General features: G+C 40.3%; 1 long non-coding RNA gene across 1 annotated transcript in view; it reads right to left on the bottom strand.

Annotated features, from left to right (window-relative positions):
* LOC148419873 (uncharacterized) overlaps nt 1-16,572 on the bottom strand; it is a 45,889-nt gene extending 29,317 nt beyond the window's left edge. Inside the window, exons 1-5 of the long non-coding RNA XR_015866371.1 lie at nt 16,309-16,572; nt 4,570-5,091; nt 3,742-3,805; nt 2,072-2,171; nt 229-337 (exon numbers count right to left, since the gene is read on the bottom strand). This is a non-coding gene — a long non-coding RNA (uncharacterized LOC148419873). The remainder of the gene's footprint in view (nt 1-228; nt 338-2,071; nt 2,172-3,741; nt 3,806-4,569; nt 5,092-16,308) is intronic.
* Between the last annotated feature and the right edge of the window lie 552 nt (nt 16,573-17,124).

The following is a 17,124-nucleotide window of genomic DNA, read 5'->3' as shown; positions in this document are numbered from 1 at the left end:
CATTAGAGTACTTGTTTAAAAGTGCGGGAAGACAGGCGGAAAGACACTGATGAGCCCCCGGCGTGCATATGATGCCTTTAAGCTCGAAATTGGACGGTTTAAGAGTTCGATCCTTTTTCTGGACTTTTCCTCGGTGAGCTGACACATGAGTGAGGTCCCATTACTGCGGCCGGGCCCCCGAAACGATAGCCATTGACCGGGCAGGCGCACCCTCGTCAGGCTCTTTACCTTGAGACTCGTCCGCCGCTTGACATGACCTTTGAACTCGGGGAGCACAGCTGTCAAATGTCTCTCCCCTGTTCTGTCACTCCCACTTTTGGAGACACACAAGAGAGTTCTGGAAAGAAACGCACACACACACACGCACAGAGGGTTTTGTTACATTGAAGCTTTAAGTTACATGTTTTGTTTTTTTTAAATCACTAGTTTGTTAAAGTTCACACAAAGCTGTGTGAATTCTTTGCAGCGTTGTACCAGATGGGAGGGAATGGAGATGTGAACACATTCAATTAGGTTTTTCATTTCAAACTTTAGGTTTATAAAAGATGCAGTTAAACTTAAGAAAAAAAAATGCTCTTTAATCGTCAATGGCAGTGAATGAGTTGATGGCAAAAGGTTTTTTTTCTCATGACATACAATATTACATGCAACAAAAATAAGGTTGCCAGAATAGAAATCTCACTGTTATAAATACTTTTGAAAGAACGGATTCAAAATTGGAAAACATAATAAGGATAAATATATAATTTCACAAGAAAAAAAGATGACCGTGATAAATACCAAGCAAATTGAGGCTGATGGACTTTTGACCGAATATCGAGTGGGGCGAACAGTTAAACACAATGATACACAATAAAACCCTTCGGAACACAGTAGCATCTGATGTAACTGAAGAGGCCACGCCTCTTAATGGCACATAGCCAAAAAAACAAACAATAGTACAATAGGTTAAGCATTTATACATTAAATGATTTTATTTTCTCTGGGTTTCACTTTCACAAATATAGTTGGAAGTCCAGGTTCCAGCCCCACATTTTGTTTTTGTTAAGTGTAATTTTATTTTGCCAAATCTGCAATTCCTCACTATTCTTGTGACATTGTATACTTAAAAAAAGAATATTATATATATATATATATATATATATATATATATATATATATATATTCCTCTAAGTGTCTCTTCTCAAAGCAGTAGGACGTTTTTCCCTTCAATGTTTTACTCATTACGACTGTTTTTTTCTCTTGTAAGATTTTTTTTCTCTCGTCGGTGTTTTTTCCCTTGTGACTTTGAGACTATTCTTGTAACATTATGAATTGTTTGTTTATCTTTTCCTCTGAAACAGTATTGCTTATCATAACATTGCAGTTTTTGTTTTTCCCCCACATAAACTGAAACAATGCATGCGTCTAGTAAAATTGTCTCAATTATTTGTTCCAATAAACAAGACTACTTTATTCTCATATGAGTCTTTCTTGTAAATAAAACGTACTTATTATTCTGATTTTCCATGCAATAATGCACCTTTATCCTCATTTTTTTTTCCTTAACCTTAAAACTTTATTCTCTTAGTTGGCCAACTTTTAAGTTTGATAACTTTTTTTTCCAACTACATCACAAGGCGCTTACACGGGAAAGGTCCCATGACAGTAGACCCAAAACAAAACATATTTTCAACTCTATTAACATTTTCCTATATTTCTGGCATAAACAATGCATGAATTCTAACAACCCAAATCGAATGTAAGTGAATTGCGTGTTAAGGTGTGTTTCTCTAGGCCTTGGCAAAGGGCTCCACTTTCACGCCTCGTGTTACAAATCTACATTCCGTTGGCACGTATGCGATCACATTCTAAAATAATCTAACATGCATATGGATAGGCATGCTATTTTTTGTGTGTGTTCATGAATACTACATCTTGTATGCATTACACGCAAAGGGAGGAGAGGAGAGAATCATCTAGAATTAGAAACATTTTCAACGGTGAGAAAAGAAGGGGGGGAAAAAAAAAAATCAAGATGAATCTCATTGTTGATGTGAAATCTACATGCGCATCATTGTGTGAGGCTCACTTTGCAAAGCGTTGTCGGCAGGAATTGACTGTGACAGGAGCACCACCAACTGGTCAGGAGGCGCCTCTCCACCGGCGAGGCCTGCCTTCCGTCTGCTTGCCTGTGATGTGCAACTGGGAGATTAGTCACATGCATCCACTTGCAACCTCTACATTTAAACAGTCTTGATTTATTCTTAGTGTGATCTGAAAAACAAGCAAGGTTCTTTTTTTTTTTTTTTTTTGACGCCGTCTGTCTTTCTCTCTCTTCACCTCAAAACCCCCTCGGTGAGGTTGAATTCACGGTATCCATCATCATGCATCTTTAATGACGTCAGGCCAGGAGCATGGGGTAAAATCACAGTAGTGGCCCGAGGCTAAAACCAGCTAAAATGAGGTTCCTCTTACCCCCTTCCCACGCAGGCAAGAGCTCGCGCGCGGGGCCGAGAGGGAGGCTACGCCGCGCCCATCGATCGCCGGGGCGGTTCGGCGGTTGGCAAGCCGCTCGGAGGGGCTTGATGGATACATTTGGGCTGTACCAAAAAAAAAAAAAATCTGAATCGGTCCGAGCCGGGAGCTGCCGAGACAGGAGGGTGACAAACGACGGACGCCTTGATTTATGCGACATTGTGCACGACTGGGTAGAGGACAATCTCCCCTCACCATCTTTTGGTTTTACCCTAAGAGGCCTTTGGAGACCTTCACAGAGAAAGAGAGAGAGAGAAAGAGGAAAAAAAAATACAATCTGCCTAATTCAAAACACTTGTCAGACAGGGAGCCTGTATGAACTGCTATTAGGGCCACACAGAAATAATACATGTAGAGTAGACCATGAGTAGACAGTCATACTATTATGAGAATAAAGTCAAATTATTACCACAATGAAGTGGAAATAGTATGAGAATGTTACAGAGCAGACGGTCATAATAGTGGGAGAAAAGTCATAATCACTGTGGTACCCCTAACTTGAATGTATTTTCCCCACTGAAATGACATTAATACCTTCCATTTCAATGTATTATTCATTTTTTATTTTAAAAAAAAATGTACGGTATGACAATAGGACAATGCAAAGAAAAAAAATGAAGTGTAATTTCATCACACACTTTGTACTCAGCGATGGCTGTTTTAAAATGCTATATAAAGAAATTTAATTAAGTTGAGCAATTACCAGGGCCCTAAAAATATGGACGTTATTTATGACGATGCCGATGAACCGGACGATTCATTTAAAAGAATTATAAAAGTTAAAATAGCTTTTGTTTCTAAATGCATCTCAACATGCATCAATTATACGCAACGTTTCATTTTTCACAGCCGACCTGACACATATTACCAAACACCTTTTAAATAAATAAAGAACAATTCGGTGCACAGAATGTATTGCATAAAGCAATTAATGGAGTTCTAATGACATCAACTCTTAGCATGTGTTTGTGTTACTAGTAGTTTTATTTAACACATTTATGCTTAATTTATGATGCACTATGTATTTTGTTTTAAAGAGGAGGCTGCTATTTGTTCTGGCTACGGACAATGGTAAATGCAGCACCTCCTGCTGTCCAAAATAAAAAACAGTCTAAATCTTACACATTGTCCCTTAAAGGAGCGCGGCCTAGTGGATAAAGCTGGGTACCTTTCAATTTTATTGGGAATGACGCCAAAAGGCATAGATAACCAATCACGACTCACCTTTTATCTAAGTTTGGTCAGGTGATGTTCACATGAAAAGACTTTTGTGGCAAGTGGCTGCCCCCTGAAATGAGGAAAGAAATGTAAAATTACAAAGATTAAGACAAAAAAAAATATATATATATATATATATATATATATATATATATATATATATATATATATCTTCATTTTACTATAACAATGTAGAAACAAATTTGAGATGAGTCATTTTGTTGGATTTTTCAAAAAGTCATGTTAAACGTTATATTTTTTTTTCTTGTAACATGTATCTATTTTTCCACGCACATTTTGTAGGGAATGTTAATGTTCACGTTTAGCATCAAAAATGGTTTCTTGCAACAACTTTACTCGTAAAAATTTGATTACAATGTATTTTAACATGTCTTTTTGTTACGTTTGGAAATTCATATCTTAATTTTACCAGATTAATAATGCACCATTACAAGTTTTCCTAGTAATATTATCTTTAATCTTGCGTTAGTTTGACCTTTGTGTGGGAATTGATGTTTTTGTGTATTGGAAAAATGTTACTACTTTTTCATAATGCTTTTGTGCGGTTTTTGTGTGCAGCATGACAGAGCCTTTTCTAATAATATGACTACTTTATTCTTCTGGTGACATCACTATTTTATTATTCTTGCAATGTATGTTTTTGATTCATATTTACATTTTTGTTCATAATGTGACTGACATGTTTCTCTACATGACTCGTTTATTCTAATAACATTTAGAATTTTGTTTGTATATCGTAACATTTTATGTTTTTTTTTTATCTTGTACAACTATTATCCTTGTAATTTTACTATTTGTTTTTTATGTATTTACTTTGGAGCTTTGCCCTTTTCCGCCTTCGCTTGCTGTAGTTTTGGCCTTCACAGCATAATTGTATTAGTCAGAGCACATGTTGAAAGTAAACTGGGAAAAAAAAAAAAAGTATTTTCGCATGGTAGAAAAGGGACTTGGACTTAAGCTCTGTGCAATTACATACAGTGACCCTGGAACAAATAAGTCAAATATAGCTCAGGGCCAAATCGCATTTCATGTCGCGGGCCAGCTAAACAAAAGAGCGAGCAATAAAATCAGAAGGGAAAAAAAAAAAAAAAAAGCATCTGCCTGCATATCTCAAAGCATTTGGAAGTTGTTTCCTGTAAAAAAGTGGATGATCGCGCGAGTGTGGCTTGGAAACATCTTTCAGTTGCCGAGCCCCCAGCCTTGACCCGGCGGGTCAAAGCCAGTCAGGCTCTTCCTGTCTGTGGCTTTTCCCAGGATCCCCTGCCTGTCGGCGTGTCAGCACCTCTGCTGTCTCCTCACCAGCTCAGGATGTTGCTTTTGCCTTCCAAGAGTTTCCTGAAACCGGAGGAAAAAAAAAAAAAAAAGATTGGTTTCCATTCAGTGTGAGAGGGGGTCAGCTGGCGTGCTAAAAAAAAAAAAAAAAAAAAAGAAAGAAGGCAGTAACGCCATTAGAAAAATGTCCGTTTTGTATATTTGACTCAATTTTACAAAGCGGCTGGCCTCTGACTGGCGTCTATTTGTGGATGTGAGGATGCATTAGCCTGTGGGGAATGAGAAGTGCATCCAGAGAACAGGGTAAACACTCCAGTCCCGCCTTCTCCTTCTTTCTTTTTCCCACACTGCATTTTTTTTTTTTTTCCTTGAAACGGCAAAAATAGATGATTTTCCCGGAGCATTGCTGGGGTGTTTTCAATTAAAACGCGGGGTCATTTGTCTAATTAGAGGGCGTGATGGACAGCGCAGAAATGGGCCACATACCATTTCAAGTTGCTTTGCGCAGGTATGCCGCGTGACAAGGTTGCACCCCTGGCTACAGACGTCCTGATTACTTTGTCTCCATGGCATTATTGCACACACAGAAAGCCAAAAAGACACAAACTGTGTGCTTGACGTTCAATTAAGGAAAAATGCCTCTATACACAATATGACGTGCGATATTTTACGCATTCCAAAGTTATAACCTTTTCATTGTAACGCGACGTTTTATTTTCCTAACGATTATTTGTTTTTACAGGCTTCCTTGTTGTTGGGGGCGGGGTTTTGATTTCAATCTTAGTACAGTACTTATTACTTCTTTAGTCTAATGAATAGGATTTTTTGTAAATTATTTATTTCTCGTAATTTTGGGCGAGAGGGTCTGATTAGAATCACAAAATTACATCTTTAAGCTCATGAATGATTTTTGTATTTTTTTTTTAAATAACTTTATAATTGTCCTTCTAATGTTACACTTGAGTGTGATCTGGTGACTTTAAACCGAAATATTAAAATGTTATTTCATGTATACAATATTTCGTAACTGTTATTGTTCAATAACATTCAGGTTTTTCTCGCAACAGACTTTTTTTTTCAACGTCACTTTTTGAGGGGGGGATCTGACATACAGTACTTGCTAGATTTTTTTTTTTCATATGGCTGCGGTTTTTCCCATAACATTCCAAGTTTTTCATCTAAACTTTTTGTGAGTTTACAATATTTCTTATTACGATATAAGAGTTTTACTCTCATAAATATGATTTTATTACATGGTTGTTTTATATATAAATTATGACATTTTTCTAACATCTTTTTGGGGGGATTCAGACTTGTTTTAATCAGTCTTATTTTTATATGCATAAATACTATTTTTTTGTAGCATGGTTACTTTTTTTTAGTAATCGGTTTCTCCAATCATAATAATGCTTTATAACGTGGGCTTTTTTTTATTGTAATAAGCACATTTTCACGTAAAATGATGACTTAATTCTCATCATATCACTTTTTTTTCAACTTTTGCAATATTACAACTTACTTTTGTATTACTACGACGTTGACATTGTACTATTACCACGTTTTTGTATCACCACTGCACACGTAGACTTAAATGACAAGGTTGCACCTCTGGCTACAGATGTCCTGATTACTTTGACTCAAACCTGAAATGCCATTTCAACTTGCCAAAAGCTTTTCAAATAGAGCCCCAAAACAGTATGATTTACACTCAACTTAAAAAAAAAAAAAACACTTTCATAATCAGGCTCAAGTTAGCTGTGCGCACCTTTGTCTCAACTTTTTTTTGAAACAGAGTCTGTCATGGACGCTTGGAAAAAAAAAAAAAAACACACACATCCTCCCCAGCCCCTGCAGTCTAGCAGTACACCCGTAAGTCTTATTCCCCCGCCGAGCAGCCCAAAGTGTACGTGTGTATAAATGGAAGGCCTGTCATTTCACATTCATTAAAAGTGAAGTTCCAAAATTAATAATGTAAAAATATGGGTTTTAATTAGTCTTCTATTCTGCCCAATGTACTTAAATTGGATCATCCGGTCCCCGATGCCCTTTCACTTAATAAAGAATTAGCCTGTGATGTTCTCAGCTTGACAGGTAGGATAAAGTGGAGGGGGGGTGAAATGGCGGCTGTTATATAAAGGATATATCCGTTTGTACGTAATTTGCAGCTTAGTCAATTTGACAGGGGGGAGGCGCCCGGCCATGGATCCCGTGCAGGTTTAATGCATTTCTATCATGTTATGGCGTGACCACGGTATTGCCTTGCCAAATAATTAGTGACATTAATCCAATTTGATTGGCCATCTCCGGCGAGCTTAGCTGCATCTCCGTCGGCTGTAAAGTGCTTTTTAGTCGTGTGACAATCCGTTCGCGTCTTATGCGAAACATATTTTATATCATGAGAACTTTTTTTTGTTGACGAGTGATGTCCCTCCAATAAAAGACAATTATTTCAATGCATATCTCAAAACTATTTCGGGGCGATTCGTTTTATATTGCAACGGTTTGAGCTGCGTGATTCTGTGGTGTTTTGTTCGAAAAGTTACGGCTTGATTTCCTGTCGTTTTTCAATAAACTTGTCAGTGCTCTACATGTGGCATGCCTTTGAACTTATATACACATACGTATATTAGAGTGTTGTATCTCTCTAATAAGATTTTTTTGATAAGTACCTCATATTTGAGTGAAATGACTGTGGAATGGGCGTCTTGTACATTATATTACAAACATATATTACAAACTTTTGGTGTTTAAATGTCGCTGGCACAGGGCCGAAACTTCAGAAGTCACATTATGGTAAATCTCATATTTTTTCAAATATCTATACTCTTGGTCAATCTAGACTTGAGGATGTTATTCATAAAAAATGTTCAATGTATTTAAAATGCAATGTTTAATTCTCTTGTTTTTATGCGTTGGTATTCTAGTAAAACTGCCAGGGGTAAAAAAAAAAAAAAACAGTGTGAAGGAAGCCTGTCATTACAAAACAGAGAAAAAAAGTCATACAAGTGATGTTATCAAAGTTTCCTTTTTTGTTTTTCGTCAAAGAGAGGGAGAACAGGTGCTGAGAAATATTTGAGAAAGTTTATTATCAAAGGTCTCTATAACTAACACTAGCACTAACATTTTTTCTAACTCTTTTATGACCGTTTGGTTTGATATAATCCATGTCAGCAAATTTTCCAATATTTTTTGTATGCCACTGCAAAGTGCTTTTCAGACAATTATTTATCAACTATACATGAGACTGGACTCTCACATAAGAGGTTTTAGATAAAATAACATCTTGAGTGGCGGACACAAAGCTTTGTGCATCTTAAAGGTTAAGACTAGGAGAAGGCGGGGGTCTTGGGGGGGGGGGGGGGGGGGGGGGATTGGGGGGTTGAAAGGAGGCTTCAGTTGATAGCATATGGCATCCATGAGTGATCCGTACATGGCGCCGCCATATAGCGCCGTTTGTGTGCGCCTGAGTGGGTGTCGTCGCACTATTCGCAGGCAACGAGCCCAGACAGCCCTCGCCAGCCTCTTCCTGGTTTCTCCCGCTCCCCTCGCGCGGGACAGGCACAGCTGTCAGATCAAAATCAATCGCATTTTAAAGGACGTGCGAGCTAAATATTTCATTCTTGCCTTGGGAACCAATTAAGTGCTACATATGAAGTCAGGAGGACTGGTTGAGCCGCAGTCGTACTGGTGCGTACCAGCTGCTCCATTGCTTACACCCGGACCCCCCAACACACACACACACACACACATAGCGTGCACCCCTCCCCATGCAAATGTGTCAGTGTGAACGCTCCACTTCAATTACCTAGTGATGTTTTAAAAATGCACCAAAGCCAGACTGGCAGTCCGGAAATTGGAGGGGATCCACCCCAGGTATGTTGTTTATTTAGTTGTTGTCTGTTGTGCTGGCTGTAACCCATTTGCCCTCATTGCAGATGTGAAGGATGGCAGCGATATAGGGGGACGGCTGGGGGGGGGGACTGAGGGGGGCCTTCAAAGTGCCATGTGTCAGCGAACGCCTCACACCGCATGGCGGGGACGACTGGCGTCTCCTCGCCAAAATGTGACCGCCGCCTGTCTCGGCGTCTGCCCTCACGCCGTGACCTCCGCCAAGGAGATGATGATTTTAGCAGATTAGCCACATCCAATAGGGAAGAAAATGTAGACCTAAACCTTAAACCTGGTACTCAGCCTTATATATACATTTTTTTTACATAGCTATTTATTTGATAGATTTGATTTTCTGAAATACTTTGCCAGTTTCATTATTTTTTATGCGTTTTATACTATACTTTTTAGTCAATACACAAGTTCTCTTTTGCTCAATAATTTATTTAAAATAAAATTTAGTCAATGCACAGAGGCCTTAAGCCAATGAAATGTGGAATGTATTCAGTTTTGATTCCAACAAAGTACTGCTTAACTATTCTTTAGATATACTTTTCTCTTCCAAATCAAATATTTTTTCATGTTTTATTAAAAAAAAAAAAAGTCAACGCACAAGCGCCCAAAGCTGGCAAAACGTGGACTATGTTCCATATTGCAATAAAGTAATGCTAACTTTAACTTTTCTTTCCCATTGCCTACTAAACCCACATGGGAAGCTCTCGCCTGCTGCGTCCTTCTCACAGCGTGAAGGTCACGACAAGCTGTGCGCGCGCATCGGATCAGAAGGATGCAAGACGTACCAGGAAGGTTAAAGCGTGTACATGTGTGAGGTGGTGAGAAGGCGTGGGGGCGGAGCTTAACGACAGCGTGCGGTAGAAGTCGTCTTAAGTGGCGAGGGGTAAAAGGAAAAATGTGAGGAAGTGAAAAGAGCAAAATAAAATAAAATAGAAAGAAAGTGAGAGAAAGACAAAAGCAGAAAGGAGAAAGTGAGAGACGGCGCAAAAAGCAAACGGCGGGCGAGAAAGAGAGAGCGAGCGGGCGAGCGAGTATGATTGATAACGGTGCTGACAGAAGCCCTCTGGCCATGCTCTCTGTGGCAGTTTGGGGAGACGGGGGCCTCCCCGCGTGAGAGCGAGCTGCCCCCTCGCCACCGTCCCGCCACACACTCCACATCTGGTGGGATCGCCTACGCTGGGTCAGAGGTCGCCGCACCACGGGGGGTTACTTTAGGACCGGAGTGAAACGCGAGGCCTGAACCGCCCAAATAAAATATACGGCTCTAACCTAAGGTGCAAAAAGTAGAACACTTTTTTTTTTTAACATTTGTGCAGGTGACACACAAAAAGATGAAAAAAAAAAAAAAACAAGGCTAAAGCTGAGATTTGTGTGTGTGTGGTGTGTGTAGGAGACAACACTGATGAATTAGGGATAAATAATGAAGTAGCTGAGGGACCGGGTTTGTGATAGCGCGAGGGCCCCATCAACAGAGAACACTAATACTTTTGAATGCTATGCCGTTTGATGTTGATCAAGTTCAACTCGGCTGACAGGCCCGAGAAGACTGCGGGGAGCACTGGGACCCTCCGACACACACGCGCCCGCACACAAAACCCACTCAGACAGGTGAAAGAGAAGGCGCGGGACAATAGCATTAACACACACACAGACACACACAACCACCCGCATCTTCTCCCGACAGTTATTTAAGTTCAAGTAAGAAGAAGTAAGCCTAATATGTGTATCCTTAGAGGCTTTCCATTCAACTTTACTGACTTCAAAGAACACACACTGACTATGTGGTCAGCCATTTTGGCTCAAAGGCCCATTTAACCAAACTGTTATGTTTCTTTGCCTGGTAGAGAAATGAAGTCCATGGGTCACTTAGGCCCGGGCGTGTATAGTTATCCAAATGTGGCAGAAATGCGTGCAATCAAAACAATGTCTCTGGGTCAATATGACCCGGAAGTGCGTTCAATTATCCCAGTGTCAGACGTTCTTCTTGGTTCTGGTTTTCCCCAATCCTACTAACTAGAAAAGCTTACGTTTCATTTTTTTCCCCTCGGTTTCGGATCATTTTGACCCGTATTTAGCCTAAGAAAAATGCATTAACAGAAATATGTACAAACTCGATTTTTGTCAGATATGTTGGTCATAACTAACTAGTTAAACAGGTCGTGTGCACAAAAAAAAAACTTTCAACATTTACGCTAACAACCAACAAAAGTATTCCAGACCATAAAGCATCAGACTGAGAAAATATGTACGTGTAAAGATGTCAGCTTGGCCAAAGGTTTTTGACTTTAAACATCACAACTGGCCATTGTTAGTATTAATTTTCTCAAGTTAATGATCAAAACTGAACAGCTCAAATCTTTTCTCCATTTGCCCCCTTCCCCAAATAATGCGGTTGACGTATATTAATGCTGATGACGCTTCTCCGTTGGGTTCCTGTTTACGTCTTTTCCCGTCAACGGCACGCAAAGTGTTAAGAAATGATTAAACGTTACTTACATGCATGGGTGTTAATTCACAATGTAGAAAAAAACTGAATAAAATATTTAATTTAAAGGCATCGCCGCATTTTAACCTGTATTGTCCTCCCTGCCTGCATTTTTGGCAATAAGTTCAAACAAAGATTTTGATACACAATGCCCCCCCAAATATTTTGTAATAGCAATAAACAGATGGAAGAGGCGCAACCCCAGAAAACTCAACAGGATTTTGTCAAAGGTCTTTAGTAAAAACGTGATATACTGTATTTAAGAAAATACGACAAATGGTAGGACACATATGAATTTCTAATTAGATTAATAAAATGACAGTATTGTGCACTTGTGGCGGGCATTTTTAGCACAGGCCATTTTAGTGGAGTGTGTTTAGGCAGCATTTCCTTTTCCATGAATCACGCCCGTCCAATTTGTGTATATGAATGCTGATGGCATGTCGCTGTTCCTCCCTGGCTGGGGTCATTTTGAAAGTGTCACCATTTAACCGCGAGGTAAAGTGGGGGTACGGACTGCGCGTGTGTGTTGGGACGGGGGTGTGGGGTCTTCTTACCTCCAGCGCCGGCCCGTGCGGGCAGCGTCGGGGTGTGTGGAGAGCGTGGCCTCATTATGAAGGAGATAAAGACCGTTAAGGCTGTTTGGTCTTGGGCCGGCTCCAGCCCCTATGGTGAAACACACCTGCTCCCCTCTTTAAAAAGCCCTGCTCCAGTTTAGCTCTTGGCCACGGACGAGTAATGACCTATCCAGGGGGCCGTAACGCCCGCTTCGTTTAGCCTGTCGTTAAGACCCAGAGTCAGCAGCATACTGCGGCACGTTGCCGTGCCAAAACTCAGTACAGGGTGTCCTTGCCAAAAGAGCCCACATCAAGCCGACGCCGCTAGAATACCGATAAGTAAACTGGCTACAAAGCTAATCAAACACAAGGGTGCAAGGTTCTCTGACGACTTCAAATTGTAGCGCCTCCTTTTACCAGTGCTACGTTTAAGAATCAATGCTTAAGGACATGTAAAGAGCAACACATTTGCACTTCATCTTTAAGGACTGTTTGATGAAAATTAGCATAATGTTACAGTGTTATCATTAGGAATGTTCAATACACTTTTTTTTGTTTTGTTTTTTTAGACCGATACCAGTAGGAGTACTTAACACTTGAATAGTGATACGGAATACTGACACCACTAGTATTTTTGATGCATAAGATTTACCATTCCAAAAAACAATGACAGAGCGTTTGAAAAGATTAAAAAAAAACCTACTTATTCCAACACAGTTTAGTCAAGGGCCGATAAATTGGTTGACGATTTACCGAGATGGTAAAAAGTCAAAGTTTGGATAACTAATAGTGTCTATAATCGGCTTTTTATTTTAACGGAGTTCAAACGGAGCAGAATATGACTAGCTGCTTACAGAGAAGACTCAAGAAAACCATCTCTTGAAAAATAATTAGATGACAATCACATTTTTTTTTTTTTTTTTGGCATGCATGAAGGACAAGGGTCTTTGTCTTTATCCTTCAGATCTAAGCATCATGCTTGGAGGACATAACACATTTGCATGTTTAAACCAATAAATATGCAGAATTTTGATGATGTCGTTCACTTCTGGGGGATAATTGGACGAAGCTTAGCCAATGGAAATCAAGTTATGACAAGAAGCACGCCTTCTGTGCCCTTTTCAGATCTTATGAGGTGGTTCTCAAAATGCGACTTCAGAAAAGGTGAAAGTTAGGGCTCATTTTTTGAAAAACACTAATTATTGTTCATGGTAATCAAATGAACTTGATTTCTGTTTAATTTTAAAGATTACAGGCCCTAACGTTTAAAATTATTAATTATTATTATAAAGGATCAATATGTTTCAAAATCTAGTAGTGTGCCTCACAACGGACATTCACGGAACTGCGGTGCAGTTCTGTGATACAGAATCGCTAGTGCTTGCAGAGTTCTTCCGAAACACTTGAGTCTATTTTTTTTTCCTACTCTATCCACCTCTGGATGCATAGTCAAGTCAACTTTGCTAGCGTGAGTGGAAGCGGAAAAGAGAACGGGCCCGTGTGCGTCGGCCAATCGGAGGGAGGACGCTCGCAGATGCGGCGCCGGCTCGCTAATTGGAGAACATAAAGTTGCAGCTTGACACCGCTTGGGCTGCCATTGTTGTCCCGTCTTTGTTGTCGCCGAGGACACCGGCACGTGGAAGAAAAAAAACGTACGGCGTGGAGGCCCCCGTCGAAAGAGCTCCCAGTTCTGTTTTCATCAAAGCCTTTCTTTGGCACTACATGGCGGCGTGGGTATGCTAATGTGTTGTGCTGCCTGGAAAGCTGTCAAAAAGCTCCCACCTTGGATGAGAGAGCGCCGTAATTCAACCGGGCTCCTGTCTTGTGTGCGTTCAGGTCTCCTCATTATGCCGCTTTGCAGGGTAATGGCATCTCGCGCCGTTTTATCTGTCAGCTTGCAGCAAACTATAGTTTTTTTAGCCGCCTATAGTCGATGCTAACATCAAAGGCGTGGGAAGAAGGGGGGGAGTGAAGGGGGGCGATTGTCGCGTTAAAATAAAAAATAAAATGGGGAAACACTCCCGGTAGGCGAAAATTGAACGTCTTGTGTGTATTGAGAATAGATTTGCTGCTTCGTCGTGGACGCGTTTGTTCTCGGGTAAACAGCGAGTCTTGTTTGGGTGTAACTGTCAGCCCGAACGCCCCCCCCCCCCCTCAGCCCCCGCGAGAGCGGGTTTGTTCGCAAAGCGGGGAAACACAAGTTCTCACCGTCTGATCAACTGGGATTTGAAGCTGGCGCTGACAATGGGGCACGTGTCGTCAGGCGGAGGCCCGCGTGACATAACCTACATGCCGCGTTTCTTTTGGACTTCTTGGTACAGTGGCGTCTTGACTTGCGAGTGCCGCAAATTTCCATTTTTTCAAGGTATGAGTCATGCCTTGGTAGATTCTTTTGTTTTGTGTTCTGAGCTAAACTTTTTTAATGCCGTGTCCATTTATAAAGCAGCTTGTGCTATATGCTAAAAATGACATTTGCTATATATATATATATATATATATATATATATATATATATATATATTTGCTTGAAAAACACCTCCCATGCATACTTTGATTATTTTGTATGTGGCCTTCAGAGAAATAAGTTTAGGCACTCCTGGTCCAAGCAAACTTGCAAACATCCTGAGTAGTAGTTTAACACTTAAGTTTGCGACAATATTAAGAAGTATTGATGGGAATATTTGTTAAAAAAACAATGTTCATCCAAATGTTATGTTTTACGATTTACATTCTTCGTATTAGACACCTTTAGCCCAGATAACAACTTTGCACTTCCTCATATTTCCATAGGCAGCTTTATGATGTGGATTTGTGACCTGGAATGACTAATGACTTCAGAGCTATGCATTTTCAATGGTTACAAGCCAGATTTTCTTCACTGCTTCATGTGTTTGTGAATTTGAAGGTGTTTCCAAACTTTTGACCGGTACTTATAAAAGTAAACTGAGTTACACGTTTGGTCACGGAATGAATTAAACTCATAAGTCGAGGCACCGCTGCAGTCTGTCTGGCACTTTGTCACCTTTATTTGCCCAAGTGGGGCTTTTACACCCCCACTGGGTGCTGACAGATTTGTGACTATCCATCCTTTTTCTTTTGCACTTGTCCTCATTAGGGTAGCGCGTGCGAGCCGGAGCCAGTCCCAGCTGACTTCGGGCGAGAGGCGGGGTGCAACCTGGAATGGTCACCGGCCAAATGACAAACCATTCACACCTATGGACAATTTAGAGTTCATCAATTAACCTCGTGTGTGTGATTTTGAAGTGGGAGGAATGTTAATCATAAGTAAGCATTAATACCCTCATAAGTAATTTTTTCTCCATGCAGCTTGCTTGTGCAATATGTGCGAATGGCTTAGACTATTTTAGCATTTATTACAGTTTTTATATTATAATACAATTTCAATTGAATAATTATGATTTATTTTGGAGCATTTTAGATACATCGTTCATCCAACTTAGTCACCAAAGTAATATAAATAAATAAAAAGCAGACAATTTAGGAGGATTACTTACAAAACTTTTAAACTAATTAGTTGCATCTGACATTTGGCTTGACCAAAAATTAAACACTAAGTATACAGTGATTCTGAAAATGTGTGTACCACGAGTGAGTGGTACATGAAATAACGATAAATTAGAAAGTATTCAAGATTTAAAACTTGCAATACATTCAAACACATCAAGCTGAAGAAGCACTTTCAAAAATATGTCTTAAATCCAGTATAATTTTTATATGCAGCTCAGTTATATTTAACTTTTAAGTGTATTTAAATGTTATTAACTTTTTTATCTCTTGAAGTGAGAAAATCTATTGACCTTCATGTGAAGGGCATCATTTAAGTAACCAAACTAACTTTTTTTTTTTAAATTTTGAATGATTTTTTTTTTTAATCTCTTGGGCCTTTGTGGCTAAATTAGAATACTGACATATTTGCATAATATTTTAACTTTGGTCTGACAAAACATTCCATTTTCATTTAGCCATGTTTGCGCAATGTGCTGAGGTAGAATTCTGTCATTTATGGACATGTCTAAAATATTTATGATTGTCCAATGTCATGCAAATTACATGTAACATCCTACTGGATTTCTTTTCCACAATTTCACTTGAATATCATTCAAAGTTTTGAAATTGTTTGTTAAAGCTCCCACCCATTACTTGTAGAAACACTTAGTTGCGAGGCCCTTCCGACTGCGTGGCAGATGTGGCAACCACTATTCCACCGTGCAGCGGAGATTCATGAATATGCGTGTTTATTGCAAGTGTTTGTAGGAGTGGCTGCAGCGGCGGTGTTCTTTTTAGAAGACGCGCGTAGAGCAAATTAAAACTCACCGCAGGAAACGAGCGCCCTTGGCACTCCTCCTCCCAAGCAGCTGCACACACCCCAACCATCATCTGCCATTTTGACACATCCACGGGGCGTAGCAGGCAGCGACGAGGGTGGTTGGCGGGAAGAGAGTTTGCAGTTGGCAACGGTGCCAACGCGGCTGCGAGCGTCGCCGGGCCGCAGCCTCCAGCCAAACAGGTGTGTGACACGGCGCCGCTGGTTCCTCTTCGGGGGCCCGGGGAGCAGACGTCGGGGAACCTGGCGGGGACGGCGTGCTGCAGGAAACAAAGGGAGGTTAGGTGTATGCCTGACAAGCTCATTGATAACGTTGGGGACAGCAGCCCTGAAGTGGATGGCAAATTGCCTCTAATGTCTCCTGGAGATCACGGGCCAAAGTCAGGTGCTGGGCGCTAAATGGCCTCATTAGTTATGATCCCCCCTTTTTTTTCTTTTAGTGGTGAGGGGACTTTTAGCAAGGAGTTTTTGGATGCGCGTACACACACGCACCGTGTCAGAGGTAAACCTGACATGTCAGCGTAACTCGGTTATGGATGAGCCCAAACGCTCGGACCTCCTTTTTCGAGCAACTGTAACAAATTGAGATTATGGGAAACATACAGGAGATAAGCAAATATATTCACCAAGCATGCAATGTAAGTCTAATTAACAGTATTAGTAATAACCAAAATAATACAATATTTTTTGTTGGGACTAATCATTTAGTCGGTATAGTATTCAGTATTCAGTATAGTATTTAGTATTCAGTTTGTCTTAGGAACGAGATACTGTTCAACGAGCTCACGCGAGATTAAAATGTAACA

This window comes from Hippichthys cyanospilos, chromosome 8 (assembly GCF_059441005.1).
Source record: "Hippichthys cyanospilos isolate Australia breed blue-spotted pipefish chromosome 8, RoL_Hcya_1.0, whole genome shotgun sequence".
Lineage (NCBI taxonomy): Eukaryota > Metazoa > Chordata > Actinopteri > Syngnathiformes > Syngnathidae > Hippichthys > Hippichthys cyanospilos.
The sequence above is the reverse complement of the archived record's forward strand: the minus strand, read 5'-3'. Positions and strand labels throughout refer to the sequence as shown.